Genomic DNA, 16606 nt, shown 5'->3' on the forward strand with positions numbered 1-16606 from the left:
ACCATGTTGATGAGATGATGATACAGAGATGTATTTTGGTTCCTAATGCTTATCATCAGTTATGGGATAGTTTGATGCCTTGGGATGAGAGTTGTGATGGGCACGACATGGCGATAGGTTCTGTAGTTGACAGCTTGATAATACATGACTTAGAGTAGGAGTTTTGGAGTGATGTTTCAGCGGGTGTTGTTATTGATTCTACTCCTTTGGCTATGACATCTCCTGACTTAGCTAGTGATCAGTCACAGTGGGTTGTATCACTTGTTCATGGTGAGTTGTTGACTTAGTTTGGTATTTTTTATTAACATTATATTACAGGGTATGTACATCAGTTAGCATTTGATCCTTGTATTAAGGAGTTGATGGCAGGAAAAATTGGTTTGGGTTCCATTTATTGCTATTTATTTTGTAATGTCTTTTCACCATCAGTAGTGCATGGGAGTTATGGTTATGAGATAGTGGTTGGTGATCTACAGAGTTCTGTTGACTGCAAGAGTTGTACAGTGTGTGGATTCTCCATACATGGTACAGTTTCATTCAGGAGCATTCACCATTGTTGCAGAGTTGGATTGTACATTTCGTATAGGCCAGTGGGATGCGTTGATGGTATTTACTATGTTGGCAGCTTGATTTATCCACTTTACTTGGGTTTTGATGTTCTAAGAGTTTGTTTCTCATGGGTTTCTGACTATGGTAGTGTTGATTTTGGATTTTGGTTGAGCTATAATTGTCAGTTTGGTTATGGATTCCTCTTGCTTATATTACAGAGGGTATTGCAGGAGCCTGTGTTAATTGATAGTAGTATAGTTCATGACTACATTTGGGATCCAGGTGGATTGATTGGTTTATTGTTCAGCCATTGCTTGAGGACAAACAATATTTGGGAGGGGAGGACTTGTCATGTCCCTTTTTCAAATAATTAAAAATAATAATCTTTCCCAAGGCAGGCAGGCCCAAAAAGGTGAAGTTTCAGAAAAAGGGGATAATCTTTGGAAGCTAATGGACTAATAAATGAAAATTATTATTAAAATATGTTTTATTAACCCCTCTTGGATGTGAGTTAGGGTTATGCCCTCTTTTAAGGGGTTTGGAGGCATTTTGGGCTCATTCCAGAACTTGATTTTTGCTCATTTCTTTGTTATTCTTCAGAGGCTGCCAAACCTGTGGAGAAGGAGACCCAAGAATGGTAGTTTTCAGGTTTACAAGAAGGCTAAGGATGGGAGTTTGAAGCCATTCCATGTGCATGCTCATGCAGAGTTTGCCTTTGTGCTGAACAGTGCAGATTTATAGTTTTTCGGGTGTGTTTTTGTAAGAGTTTGGTGTTTCTGGTTGAGTATTTCATATCAGTTTGGGTTTTTGCTGTATTTCAGACTTTTAAATGTTAAAATAGATCTGAATATATGTATTTGGTCATAATTATACTTCTGTGATAGATTATTAGTGTTTTTGTGGTGTTTTCGAGCTATTCTATGTTGTTTTCGGGAGCCCGATGAGCATTGTTTTATCCTCCGTTTGGGAGTTGTTGTGTAAATGTTATATAGATCTGAAAATGTCATTTTTTAGGCTTTTATGCTGCTGAAATTTTTATAAAAATGTACACTTTCAGATTTACTAATAATATGTGAAGCTGTGAAGTTTTTGGCACTATTTTCGGCATACCCGATTTGGGGTTTATTGAGAAATTGGTGGATCTTTGAAAGATTGGTTGTTTGATCTTAAAGATCTGATTAGAGGCTTGAAATATCATATAAAATCAGAAAAGGGACATTTAATTCTTCCATTCAGATTTTCCTTTATCGTACACAAAACTTTTAGATCTGCCACCTTCACCATAAGATCTACCTCTGCCTCTATGGAATCTACCACCTCTACCTCTTTGTCTTTGTTCATGCTTCTTTGCTAAGATCTCCTTAGCTTTCAAGCCATACTAGTATGTTTCTTCCACAATTTCCAACTTCACAAAACTTATTTCATCTTGAATTCGAGATCTCAATCCATTTATGTACCTTGCAATTTTCTCAACATCATCATCCACATGTCTAGATCTGATGTCCAATCTATAGAATTCCTCAATATACTCTTTCACACTCATGTCTCTTTGCCTCAAATTTTGCATCTTTCTTAACAAGCTAACTTGGTAATCAGTATGAAAGAATTTTTTCTTTATCTTGTTCACCATCTTTAGCCACGTTCTGAACTTCTCCTTTCCTCTCCTTTGTCTATTAGTTTCCAAATGTTCCCACCATAGTGATGCATGACCTTTCAACCTAGTGACTGCAATCTTCACCTTTTGTTATCAGGAGTGTTTTCATACTCAAAAAACTTCTCCATATTAGAGATCTAATCAAACACAATACTGGTATCCAATTTTCCATCATAAGGAACAACTTCTATAATAGGATTTGAATTTTCCCTAGACAACACTAGCAATAATCTTTCCTCATCTTGATCTTCTTCTGGTTCTAAATTATGATGTGCTCCTCTCCTCTAGGATGTCTTCACATCATCTAATCTAGCTGCAATTTGTCTCAACTAATCCAATATAGCATCATTGACATTTCTTCTACCATGAACTCTCTTTACAAATTAGGTTCATGCAAGATTGTAACCCTCTGCAAGTTATAGGTCAAATCTGTAGATTTGCCACCCTACAAACAAATCCAAATCAAGGTTCTACACAATCCAATATCCACAAGGAAAAACCTCAAGCTTTGATACCACTTGATGTAAGGAAGAAAGAGGGAATAACCAGGGCCTATGGCAAATTCAACTATCCAAATCTACCCTACGAGAGTTAACACAATGAAAACACAACACAAATACAACAAGGAGAGAGAATAAGATATCTTTATTGATTCTTCAAGTAAAAAACATGCATGCCCAACTATAAGGCCCTTTGGGTTATGACCAATACAAATTACAATCTTCAAATTCTCACTTTCAAGCACATATCTTCTTTTCACAATCTAACCTCTAGCTTCTATCTCCTTCTTAACTACCTCTAGAACCTAACCTGAGACTTTCTTAAATATTTTTCAAAAATGACTTACAGAGGATTCTAGAACATAAAATGGCCACAAGTTGTCTCTTTACAAATATTAGCTACCTAACAAAAATTAAATGCAAGCAGAGTTGGCCCAAATTGGAACTAGACATAGACAACTTAGCAAATGAAAACTGGCACTCAACATCCACATGAGCTTGACATTCAATAGAATCACTCAGAAAAAACTATGAACTCAACATCCTCCAACACTCAGGAACCAAAGGAAATCACTCGGCAACCAAAGGATTCACTCGACATCCAAAGAATTCACTTGGAAACCAAAGGAACTTGACATGAACTAAGAATGACTTGGCATCCAAAGAATTCACTTGAAAACTAAAGGAACTCGACAACAACTAAGAATGACTTCACATCCAAAGAGTTCACTCAACAACGAAAGGAAATCGACAACAACTAAGAACTCGGTAGTCACTAGTAAAAAGAGAAAAAGCGTAGGATTGCAAGGAAAGCCAAGATGCTCCTGCATCATATTGAGCTATAGCCTCCTACATTTCTTGAAACTGAGAGATTCACATAGTTGTTTGTCATGCAATCATAGGTTAATGTTGAGATTCACTTGGTTTTGAGAATAGTTTAATATTCTCTACTAATCAGGGCCATGAACATGAAGGTAGAAGCTCATTCCCCCCCCAACATCTAAATTCTCCATTAACATCTAAAATATTTAAGAAAGTATCAATCTTTAAATTTCTTGGAATGTCCTCATCACCTCCTACTACTCACAAGGGAAGTCCATCTTCATTTCTCACAAGCAATTCATCACAATTCTTTAGTGATTTTTGTATATCTAACATGGGTACATCCAAGAATGTCCTCGTTATCTCCTGCATAAAATGAATCCAATATTACAAAATGGTCCCAAAGAAGTAATAGTTCAAGTGAAATAAACACATGAAAAATGAGAAATAAAAAGAGGAATCTACTTACCAATAGGCATTGCCATCACATTTGTGGCCATGCTACATGTTGGGTGAGTTTTATTTTTTTTCTGTTGTGCCAAGATCTTTCTATTTATATACATACATAAATACATACATTCATAAACACATATATGTGTGCAAATGTATAAATACACATATATATACATATGTATATGTATATATGTATATATACATATTCATATGTATATATACATATATTTATATATGCATATGTATATATATGTATGTATACATATATGCATATATAAATATATATATGCATATACAAAGATCACAAGGGCACAACAAAGAAATCTTAGATTTACACTAACCTCCACAATCCATAAGATCTCTATATATACATACATACATGCATAGACACATACATTATGTGTCTATATGTAAGTATATATATACCTATACATATGTATATATACATACATACATATATATACATACATATATATATACATACATACATATATATATATATATACATATATACATACATATAAATGTTCATATATATACATACATACACACATACATGTATCTGCATATGCAATTTTATCACCTTGGAAAACTATATTTGATCTTGTTAGATGGGAACAACTGATTGTTCATTTTATTGTACCTAATCTAATGACAATTCTATAGGAATTTGTAATCAACACAACTAATTAACAACTAGACCAATTTAACTAGGTTATGGATAGTTTTTTCTAAAAATATCTACTATGATATGTTTTTGTAAAATTTATGTCAAACTCTACCCATTTTTCCTGGTCTATATTATTTTTGTGCTAGAATACCCATATTAAATGTAGGCACATTAAACTTGGATTGACTAAGGAAAGCAAATTGTTGTTGCAAGGAAGAAACAATTTGAGCAATACTAATGATATTGGAATCAATAAAGGAAATAGGTGGAAATGACACATTTGACATACTAAAAAGAGTGTAAAAATTAGCTAGAATAGAAGGCAGTATAGGTGAGACATTAGGAACCATAGTAAGAGGATTATGATAAGTGTAAGGAACACTATTGTGTGAAGGTTGTGAGATAGGAAATTAAGTAGGTGGAACACTCACAGGTAGAGAAGAAATACTAAGGCTACTAATAAGAGGATTAAACTATTGAATATAAGTAGTCACAATATGCAAAACATAAGAAGGAATGCTAGAGATAGGTTTGGAAAGAGATAAGGCAGGTTCAACACTAGTGATATGTGAATCCATTCCTATTTCAAATGCGGCTTGAGCTGAAGGCTTAACATGAGTGTGGACAAAGTGAGTAAGACCACAAAAAAGATCCATGTTCAACATTATAGATCACTTTCTTAAAATCATCAAAACCAACCATAGTATCAATATTGTGATTCTCTTGAAGAAGTCAATCATGCATTTTATCAGTCTTAGTAGAAATCTTATGAACTTGTTCAAGAGAAACCCTTAAAACCTCATCCTCATCATGAGATGAATGAGAAGAGTCATGCTCTATAGAAGGATTAGGGTCATGAGAAACCATAGGATCACTAAGGATTCTAAAGAGAGGAGAAGAAAAATTTTGATCAAAGTGAGCCATGAGTCTATGACTTCTCCTAAGAGGATACTATATGTAGGGTTTAAGGTAATATAGCCCAAGGATGCACCTACATTAGACACCCAAGGTTTCAAAAAAAAACATGTTCCATAAGGACTTATTAACATCTAAATAAATTCAAAACATAAATCCCACGTACATTCTTAATCCACAAATCTTCTTCATCAATCATCATAGAAGTTTTTCCAAACTTAGTGCTAAAACCAACTATATCATCAAAAATATTAGCTCATCTCTTACTACTACAACTACCAGGATCAAATGAATCATACTTGTTGCAAGCTTTCATTTGATTAGAAATTTTCTTTCTTCTTCCTTTTCTCTTAATCACAAGATCATAGAACTATCTTTCAATAGTAGGAACCTCAACCAAAGGTTTTTCTATCTTCAAAGTGAAAGTCTTAAAAATACTTAAGTTCTCACGACAATTTGTGACAAGCAATTTGTTGATTTTCATGTTTTCTTTATTATTTTCCTTGACATCATCACAATATTGAAATTTGTGTCACAATTGTGACACCCACATGAGTATTAAAAAAAATGACATAAATCATTCCACATTTGTTTGATCAATTTTCGAGAGATCTGCATAGAAGAGGGTGGAGAGCTTTGAACAAGGGTGGAGAGATCTGATCTCTAAACATTGGTGGAGATTTCATTGTCATGCCCTTATGGTTTCTACATTTCAATCTTGTGCTCTTATGATCTCTACATTTTGTTGTTGTGTCCTTGGTGTAGATTAGTGGAGATCTAGGATTTTGTTGTCATGCCCTTATAATCATTGCATTTGATTGTCATGCCCTTATGATCTTTGTATTTCATTATCATGCCCTTGTGATCTCCATGCCCTTTCTCTTTGATTTCATTGTTGTGTCATGCCCTTGTGATATTTGTGCCCTTTCTTTATGATATTCTTCAAGGAGAAAAGAGGTACCTATGTAAATTTTCTTTTCTTTTCCTTCTAAACATGTATCTCTTTATATTTCCCCCAGTAGGTGATTAGAGAAGCTTCTCTTTATGTATATGTATGTTTATATATATAGAGATCACTCTATATATATACATACATACATAGACACATACACATATATGTGTATATATGTGTATATACATACATCCACAAATATATAGAGATCACAAGGGCACAACAATGAAATCCTAGATCTCCATTAATCTCTACAATCCACAAGATCTCTTTGTATATATACACATATACATAGACACACACATATGTGTGTGTTTGTATGTATACACACACATATGTATATATATACATATATACATACACATATAAATATATACATACATATATTTACACATATATACATACATTCATACATATACACATACATATATACATACATACATATACACATACATACATACATACATACATACATACATACATATACACATACATACATACATACATACATACGTACATACACCTACATATGTAATTTTATCACCTTGGAAAACTGTATTTGATCTTGCTAGCTAAGTATAGTTGATTGTTCATTTTATTGTACCTAATCTGATGGCAATTCTACAAGAATTTGTAATCAACCAAACTAATAAAAAATTAGATCAATTTAATTGGGTTATGGCTTGTTTTTTTCTATAAATATTTGCTATGATATGTTTTTGTAACTATTCTTGCAAACTTTGCCCATTTTTCTTGGTTTGCATTATTTTTGTGTAGGATCTTGAGGTAAGTCACTTAGCACAAGTTGAGTGAGTTTTATTGTTTTATTATTTGGATTCTAGAATATGTATGTAGCTAGATCAATTTTTCTATTGTGTCAAGATCTCTCTGTATACATACATACATACATAGACACACAAATATATGTGTGCGTATGTATGTATATAAATACATATACATATGTATATATAGTCATACATATACATAAATAATAGTAATATATGTATTGCATTTGCATTTTCTTTACCATTTTTTATTAGAGTGTTTCAAGGTTGGGGACCACTTCAACATCCTTTGCATGGTTTAGAGGTAATGCCATTGTAGTAAAGGCTTCTACAAGGGAATGAGCCTCATAATTATGGTATTTACACAAAAGCAAAACTTTCTTCTTTAACTCCTTACACTCACTCTTCACTGAAGTTATGCTTCCAATAGTGAGAGTATCTGCTACAAATTCCTAGGAGCTAAGGGACCTTGAACCTATGCTACATTTTCTAGAGACATGGAAGAAATTACTACTAGCTTCAATACTTCATACCATTTTGGATCATATAGTGATGCCCAAATTAATAGAAATTGTAGATATTTGGGATCCTCATAGGGAGAGTGTGCCAATACATGCATGGTTACATCCTTGGCTTCCATTGTTGGGCCAATGTATGTGATGCAAGAGTATCAAGACATGCAAGGATCCCTAAAGAAGACAAAATATGGATCATATGCAAGGAGGAGTTTAAACCAATCAATTGACATGTGTTGAAGCCAATAATGGCCTTAGAAGGCTTTAAAGATGATAAAAATGTAATGTATCATAAAGGTTATGTTAAGGACCTTAGGATCCTTGATAGTGGAATATGGGCATAATGGAATATAGGAGTTAATTGGGTCTATAGGAGACATATAAAGTTTTAGGATTGTTAAATTGATCTTGAGGACCTAATAGGAAATTTTAATGGGTTAATTAGTTGTTTTATTCAATAAATTATAAGTTGGGAAATTCAAATATTTGAATCCCAATGGTTAGTTCCATTTTGGGGGTAAATTAGATTTAATGATTTTTAGGCATAACTAGGCATTGAAACCAATCCAAATCAGCTAGGATACTTGTAAGGAATGCTATTAAGTCAAGTTTGAGGCATTATAAAAAGAGAGTAGTATTGGGATTGATCAATTGTATAGGTTGTGTAAAGAGAGCCAATAAAAACTTCATATTTCAAGCATTTGGTGCATGGTGTCTTAAATATCATTGATTTCTTGTAGTCTTATGATCTCATAAGCCTTTTTTGCATTTTTTTGATCAATTCCTTATGCACTGAGATTTGTGAAGTTCATTCCTTTTAAGTTTTCTATTGATGCTTTAAGGGTTTCATTGGTTTTATTAACAAGTTTGAGTTTCTAGTTGAAATGTAATCATTCCATGAATGTAGGAGCCTTATTCTCATGGAATGATATTTTAAAAATGTGTACAAATCATATCTAACAATATTTTGACAAGAAGTTCTAAGGATTGGTGATCACCATTGGAGTTTGTGAAGTAAAGGGCACTAAATTCATGGCTATGGAGTAGCAACATGAGTTCTAGCCATTAGAGGTTGGTGTTTAATGATTGGAAATACTTTGGTATATTTGAGACAAGGTGAAACAACCTTCATTTGACTTTGAAGGTTTTTGGAAGATGGAGATTTAGAAAACCCTACCTTTGAGGGTTTGTAGGAGACTGATTTGGGGCTTTTGGGGTCATAGAAGTTTTCAAAATAATTCTTTTGGATTTGGAACATTTACAACATAAGGAGAGACTATACAGAGTTTGGGGTCTTGGGAATACAAGAAACTTGTAGTTGCTTTGTTAAATTTTCCTCTTTTCATGCATTTTTGAGCCATGATATGGTAACAAAAAAATATGGTACAAAGGAACACATGGAACCCTTATGATATGTTATATTATGTCTAAATGGGTATCTAAATCTACCATTTTTTTGGGATTGTTTTGGAAAGTTTGAGAGGAAAGTTCACTTTTGTGTCATTGTAAGGCTATTGGGAAATCAATTAGGCCTTTAGGATAGTTTGAGGGATTTGGGTGTTGGATTTTATTTGAGGACCAAAAATCAGTTTAAAATTTTTGAATCCACCTTGATTTGGCCTAAGACAACCATCTTGATCATTGGGAAGGTGTTGGAGTTGTTTGTGTACTTTTTGCTTTGTAGAGGGTTTGGGGAACCTTGTACTTCCCTTATAGGTTTAAGTGAGATTAACTTGGTTTTGACTCCCACCACCCTTACCTCTACATCAGTATGGAACCTTTATATCCAACCATTTATTATAAGTTGGGGAATGTGCTTCATGCCTAACATGCAAGTGATGCATCTGCATATGCAATTTTACCACCTTCAAAAACTATATTTGATCTTGCTAGCTAGGAACAACTGATTGTTCATTTTATTGTACCCAATCTGATGATAGTTCTATAGGAATTTTTAGTCAACCCAGCTAATATGAAACTAGACCCATTTAACTAGGTTATGGCTTGTTTATTTCTAAAAATATATGCTATGATATGTTTTTGTAAATTTTCTTGCAAACTCTACCCATTTTTCCCTATCTTCATTATTTGTGTGTAGGATTTTGAGGTAAGTCACTTAGCATGGGTTGAGCGAGTTTTTTTGGATTCTAGAATATGTATGTAGCTATATTAATTTTTCTATTATGCTAAGATGTAATAAGCACCTTAAAAAAGATCTCTCTCTATATATATATATGTATATACATACATAGATACATACATATGTGTGTGTATGTATACACACACACACACACACATACATATACATAAAGAGAAGTTTCTCTATTCACTTGCTAAGGGAAATATAAAGAGATACATATTTAGAAGGATTAAAAAATAACATTTACTAAGGTACCTCTTCTATCCTTGAAGAAAATTTTAGAGCAAGTGCACGAAGATCACAAGGGCACGACATGATAACAAAATGCAGCAATCAAAAGGGAATGGTTAAAAATTCCTAGATCTCAACTAACCTCCACCAATGTTTAGAGCTCTCCACCCTCATTTAGAGTTATCCACCCTCTTTCATGTGAAACTCTCCATAATCGATCAAGACAAATGGGGAATGATCAATGTCATATTTTCTTTTTGCTTGTTTATAATCCATAATCCACAAGATCTCTTTGTATATATACATACATACATACATAGAAACACAAATATGTATGTGTATATACACACACACACACACACATATATATATATGCATATATATATATGTATATACATACATACATATATGCATATATACATACATACATATACACATACATACATATATACATACATACATGAAAACAACAATGCATGTTCTAAGAGTTTACAATTGTTCAAAAAATTAATGTCTTACAAGAAAATGCACCTAAAGAACTATTAGCTCAGAAGCAAGAACATGGTGTTGAAATAGTACCAAAAAGTTCTTGATATGAGAGGTATGCAAGTGAGGGTGTTGACCAATCTTGAAAACTTGAATGCTGAAATGAAATCTATCGATGATTAAACACCTATGCCAGAGTTACAACACAATGTGAAGTTGGTTTTAGATAAGGTAGAGGTAGATATTCATAAGTTTGATAATGTGTAGGTTTTCCAAAACATTGTCTCTTCCACCTCTTGAGCTCATATTTACATATTGCAATACTAGAAAAGTATTGCATAAATCTAACATGGAAAAGCCTCCCTTTGGACCATTGAGAAATGACTAAATCCTAGAGGGAAGGGTCACATAACCTCTTACATTTAAACTTGAAATAAGGATTCTTAGAAGTTCTAGGAGAGGTCACAAATATTTTTATTGGCCGATGATTTGAGCCTTTCTAATTCAAAATATCTAAGCAAGTGTCCCATTTTTTCACCTAATAACAAGAACCATGAAATATATCAAGTCTCTTTGAAATCACATCCACTCCACATCTCATATTGTTCCAATTAAATAGAAAATTACTTGGTTTCACATGACATTTATTAGCTCAATATTATCATTGAGGATGATGGAAGAAGAGACAATTGTAGCCACCACCCTCCTCTTTTCTCCTTTAATTTGTACACTATATTGAATGCACTAGTCATAATCCAAGGGAGAAAGGGAACTAAATAACTAAATAATCTAATATAATACTAAAGTTATTGTTTACCCAAAATATTGGTAGGAATGCAAAAATAGTTAAAGAGATGTGATTTCCCTAAATCCAAATAGAAGACTAGAATAGACATAAAAGAGGGACTTGAAATATACCAATAAGAAGAGAATTTACTTGGATTACATAAAAAATAAATTCCACTTGAACTACCCAATAACCTCCATAATGGAAAGCTCCATGAAACAAAATTTTGGGAGCTCTATCCCCATACCTTCCATTATCAATTTAGTTTCCTAAATAAAGATGACATGGGGAAACTAAGAACCAACAAAATCCAAAACCCTATTTTGTATAGGTATGATGTTTAAACTCCTCAAATTCCAAGATAAAATAATTATTTATGAGGATGGAAGGAATGAGACTTAATAGGTTTTAGTAACCCAAAGTATACCAAAGTTTCCTTAGTAATATTTATCTTCGCCTGGTCTATCCTTCATCCACTTCATGAAGGATTCTCTAAAGTCCTCTTTCTAAGGATTTTCATAGTAGCTATAGGGCTAGGAAAGACTTGCTAAATTTTCCAATTTTTTTTTTTTTTTATAAAGGAGAAGATGAGAACCAAATTTGTAGACTATTTCAAGACCAAAGGCCCAACAATATCTAACATCTACAAAATCCAAAGAGAAAATATGTTTGATTTTTCACCTTTTCAATCTAATATAACTAAATTTTGAATATTATTCCTTTTACCCTCTTCCAAGACCACTCCCAAAATTTAGTGATCAAAGATAATTTAATTGGGTTTCCTTCTTCTTAGGCCAAATCATAAAAAATAACAAAATTTTTAAAGCTCTCTTCATTGTATATATCCATTAGAAGTCTCTTCTAACCACTTCCCTTATTGAGAGATTTTACAAGAGTGAAACCATATTTATCTTTAGTTTCATCAAAGAATAGAACCTTCTTTTTCTACTTTATGTGTAGAATTGGAAGGGCCATTAGTAGATATAGGCAATGAGTTAAATCTAGGGAACATACTTTGTAAACTCTTGTATTCATAAAAAAAATTGCAACTAAATGGCAGTGTCTCATAATCATCTATTGGATCCAACACAAATCTTTATAGAATCTAGAAACATGTTATTTAAACCAACTTTAACACAAATGCAAGCATAATAAGTTTCCTTTTTTGTCCTATGTTTGAGTAGCAAGACCAACTAGCTTGATCAAAAGGAGATCAATGGATTGAAGAATGCCATCCCTCATAATTAAAAAGAAATCCTTGGTAAGAGAACCCAAGAAATCTCTTCAAGGGTAACACTTTTGTTCCAAGATTTTAGGATATGTAGAGAAAGTATGAGCCCCAATAAATTTTTAATAAGAGAATGATTTCCCTAGTATGAGACATGTCCTTTGAGACTATTTTTGATTGAATCATCAAAGCAAGATGCTCTTGACATCTCTCCAAATCATCATTTGTGTTCTTGATTGTAGAGAATCATTTTCAAGGAGTCACCAAAATACTCTCTTAAATTATCATTGGCATGTGCATGAAGAGAGGGAGAAGGATATAAAACATCAATTCATTCAAAAATTACTATAATTAAAGAATCTTTGAGGTGGGCCATGTGAACCCTATGGGTTTAGGAGATAAAATTCATTCTCTTCAACTTATAAACACCTAGGAGAAATCAATTTACACCAAAATCCAACTAATACAACTATCCAAAAAAATACTTGACAACCTAAAGCCTAACCCAAAATAATTTAAACAATATAAAATAATATGAAAAATACAAATCTTTGGGCTCCCAACCCATATCCATGTCTTTCAGTACACACACACACCCTATATGAAAACCCTCTCATAGAATCAAAACTAGAGACACAACCCTTAACGGTTTAAAACAAATAACCTTATAATATTGTAGCAATATGAGAAAATGTATGAAAACAAAGAGCTAGGGAACACAAGCCCTAGATCATGCCTTCGCACCCCTATCACAGATCAATCCATTCATTGTCAAATCATGAAATATTAGACTTTGGTTGAACTAAAATGCTTAATTTACTATGTAATTTATAACTTTGTTAAATGTTTGTAATCATTTTAATTTAGTTGACACAAGAATGTATGTATAGTTTTGTACAAATGTGAATATAGCATGCTTGTAGTTTTACACCCTTTTAAGTATTAGGTCATCTATTATTTTTCATGGGTCAATTTTGTCTCCTTTTCAATTAGTTATTAGTTTCTTCCATGTAAGAGACTATTGCATCCATTAGATGTAAATTAAATTAAAAAAATTAAAACTAACGAATGAAGTTTAAGAATTTGTTTGATCTATTTATCTTTCCTAAAGTTCTTAAATTTCGACCTATTTAAAAATTCAAAATAATAACATTTCCTTATAATATGATTGGCTCCAACTTTTTTTAGTAGGGAGATAAATCAATTTTCTAAAAAATTAATTGCAATAGAAAGGTCTCATGCAAGCAGGAGCATCACGACAATGCACAATTAATCAAATATGACAAGGGAACAACACATCTTCATATTGTTTATTTTGCACAACCATAGATCCATTGAACCTCAAGAATTTTAATTTTAAAGAAGATATTATGGTGGTCATTTTCATGATTTGGTGAGTGGAGAGGGGTGTGGAAGAATAACATTTTGAAAGAAAATTTAGTTTTAGTTGTAGCTAGTTTTAAATTTGTGTTGCCCATGTGAAGTAGTAGAGAAATCATATTCGTAGGAAAAAAAAACAAGTATAATTTTCTCTTTTTGTGTGTGAGCTTCTTATCACTTTGAAAATCAAGGCTTTTTGAATTACAAAAATACCGAGTGATTTTAGGGATTCTTTACCTAGTGATTTTAGGGATTCTTTGTGTTTGCAAGTTTTTCCCTAGAAATGTTTTTTGTGAATAATTATTATTTATTAATGAATGTGATTTTATACTATGTTCTCTATACAATTGCCATCTATTTTGAGTTTTATCTAAAAAAATTAGCATCTCTAAGGTACATGTTCGATACATTTTCTTGAAATACAGAAAGACAAAAGAACCTTAGTTGAAAAGTAAAAATCCATTTCATTTTCCATAAATAAGATTAATAATTTGTTACTAGAACAAATGCAATTACCATATATTTCCAATATTTTGATCTACACATCATACATCTATCAAAATGCACATTAATAAAGTACATCGAGATCATCAAAGACACATTATCTTTTTACATAATTACATCATAATGAACATCTTAGGATGATAGTTTATAATACATCACTAAAGAGTTACCAAAATTCTTCGAACATGTGTCCTTCATAAGATTCAATCTCCAAAGCCATTGGTCATCATCCATCTTCTATCCAAGATAGCAGTGTGGCCTAGGTGCTTTTACCATGCCAACCAAAAAGTGTTTAGCTCCCTTGAGGTCCTTTCTGACATGAAGAATGCCCTGACCCTGGCATGAGAAGCCTAGTAACTCATAACAAGAGGGTTAGATGGATCCAATGCAACCGTGTAATATACTACATTCCACATATATCTAAGTAACCTAAGCATATAATGTGGTAGGGAAAAAGAAAAGGTACACTATACATGTACACATTTGCAGTGAAACAGTTGAAACATATCTACTCATATGCAACAATATAAGTAAGCATATATACACATATGGATTACAAGAATAGCAACATATCATATGGAGTAAAGTAAAAATGGCTTGGCCAAGCACTTAAAGCTAGAATTTACTCAAAAGGAGAAGCAAAACATAATAAATTAATCCTATCCAAAACTAGCAGGTAGAGAGAAACAAAAGCATATTGTATCCATTTCTAACCCTCCCTTTAAAGGAACATTGCACCCATCCCATAAAGGGGTAAATAAAAATATTCAAGGAAACAACATGTGTCCACACATCACAATATACCACTGGAATATCTCTTATGCATTCAACATAAGGGAATTCATTGATTTTTAACAACTCATATAGTAACATCTTATATTTAGAATGTAGACATAACCTGAAGCTTTTTGAGTATGGTTCCAAGAGATTGCTTGTTTCTTAAGTAGGTATATCATTTCACAATAATGAATAATAAGATTGTCATACTTATACACAAGCTACTAGGGAAGCATGTCACAATTAACATCGTGTCTCATAAAATGCATCAAAATTTTATGAAATCAACACACATAATGAGATACATACTAATAGCTTGAACAATTAAATTTATGTGAAGTCTCTATATTACACACAAGTACAAGCACATAGAGGTGGTTATAAGGGTACTTGTAAAGTACAACTAATAGCTTGAAATTTTTTAATGATGTGCATTTAATTCTTCTTCAATCCATTATTTAATTGAAAGTAAGTGTTCTCAGTATATGTCTTAGTTGAATCTCTCATTTGTTTTGGTGTTCAAGGTAGAATTATGAAATTTTAAGGTTAAATCAGATTAATAAATAACTTAACCACTTAGATCACTATAGTCATCATCATAGTGTATCTCATTAGCATCATTCCATGTTTAAATCAATATCATATCAATGGTGATTCTCTAATGTAGGCCTAAATTAACAAGATTTTAAAAGAAATAATGATCACTATTTGTGACAAGTTTTATGACAATCTCACCTATAGTTATATCATCTCTTAGGTTGATCATTGATTGAAACAATTACAAATGAAACAACTTACTAGCATCATATTCATTAATAGCTTAAATGGTATCTGACCATCCCCTTCCAAGGAGCTAACCTCCTCTAGCTCAACAAAACTCTCATCTTGGCATTCATGCATCCATTTAGAAATTGGAAATGAGAAATGAGTCAGTATCCACATGATAATATAATTAGATATAAAAACCATTAACATAATCATGAGCATCATATCATGAACTAACATAGCATCATCATATAAGAACTGAAATACAACATCCCATAGCATACATCTATGCATCAAATTAATCATCAAATCACAGTATTAATGCATCACATGTTAAATAAAAAATTAGATAATCAACTCTAATTTCCTTAATTTATGTTCAAATAAGAGTTTGACCAAGTCAAAGTTAATGAAATAGCCACATAGGCAATTAACTAGGAATGTCGACAAGTGAGATGTAGCATCCCTCCCAATTAGAAAGAGCCATCATCCT

The sequence above is a fragment of the Cupressus sempervirens genome, chromosome 5, assembly GCF_028749045.1.
Source record: "Cupressus sempervirens isolate cs-2001-9-10 chromosome 5, ASM2874904v1, whole genome shotgun sequence".
In the NCBI taxonomy this organism is placed as follows: Eukaryota; Viridiplantae; Streptophyta; class Pinopsida; order Cupressales; family Cupressaceae; genus Cupressus; species Cupressus sempervirens.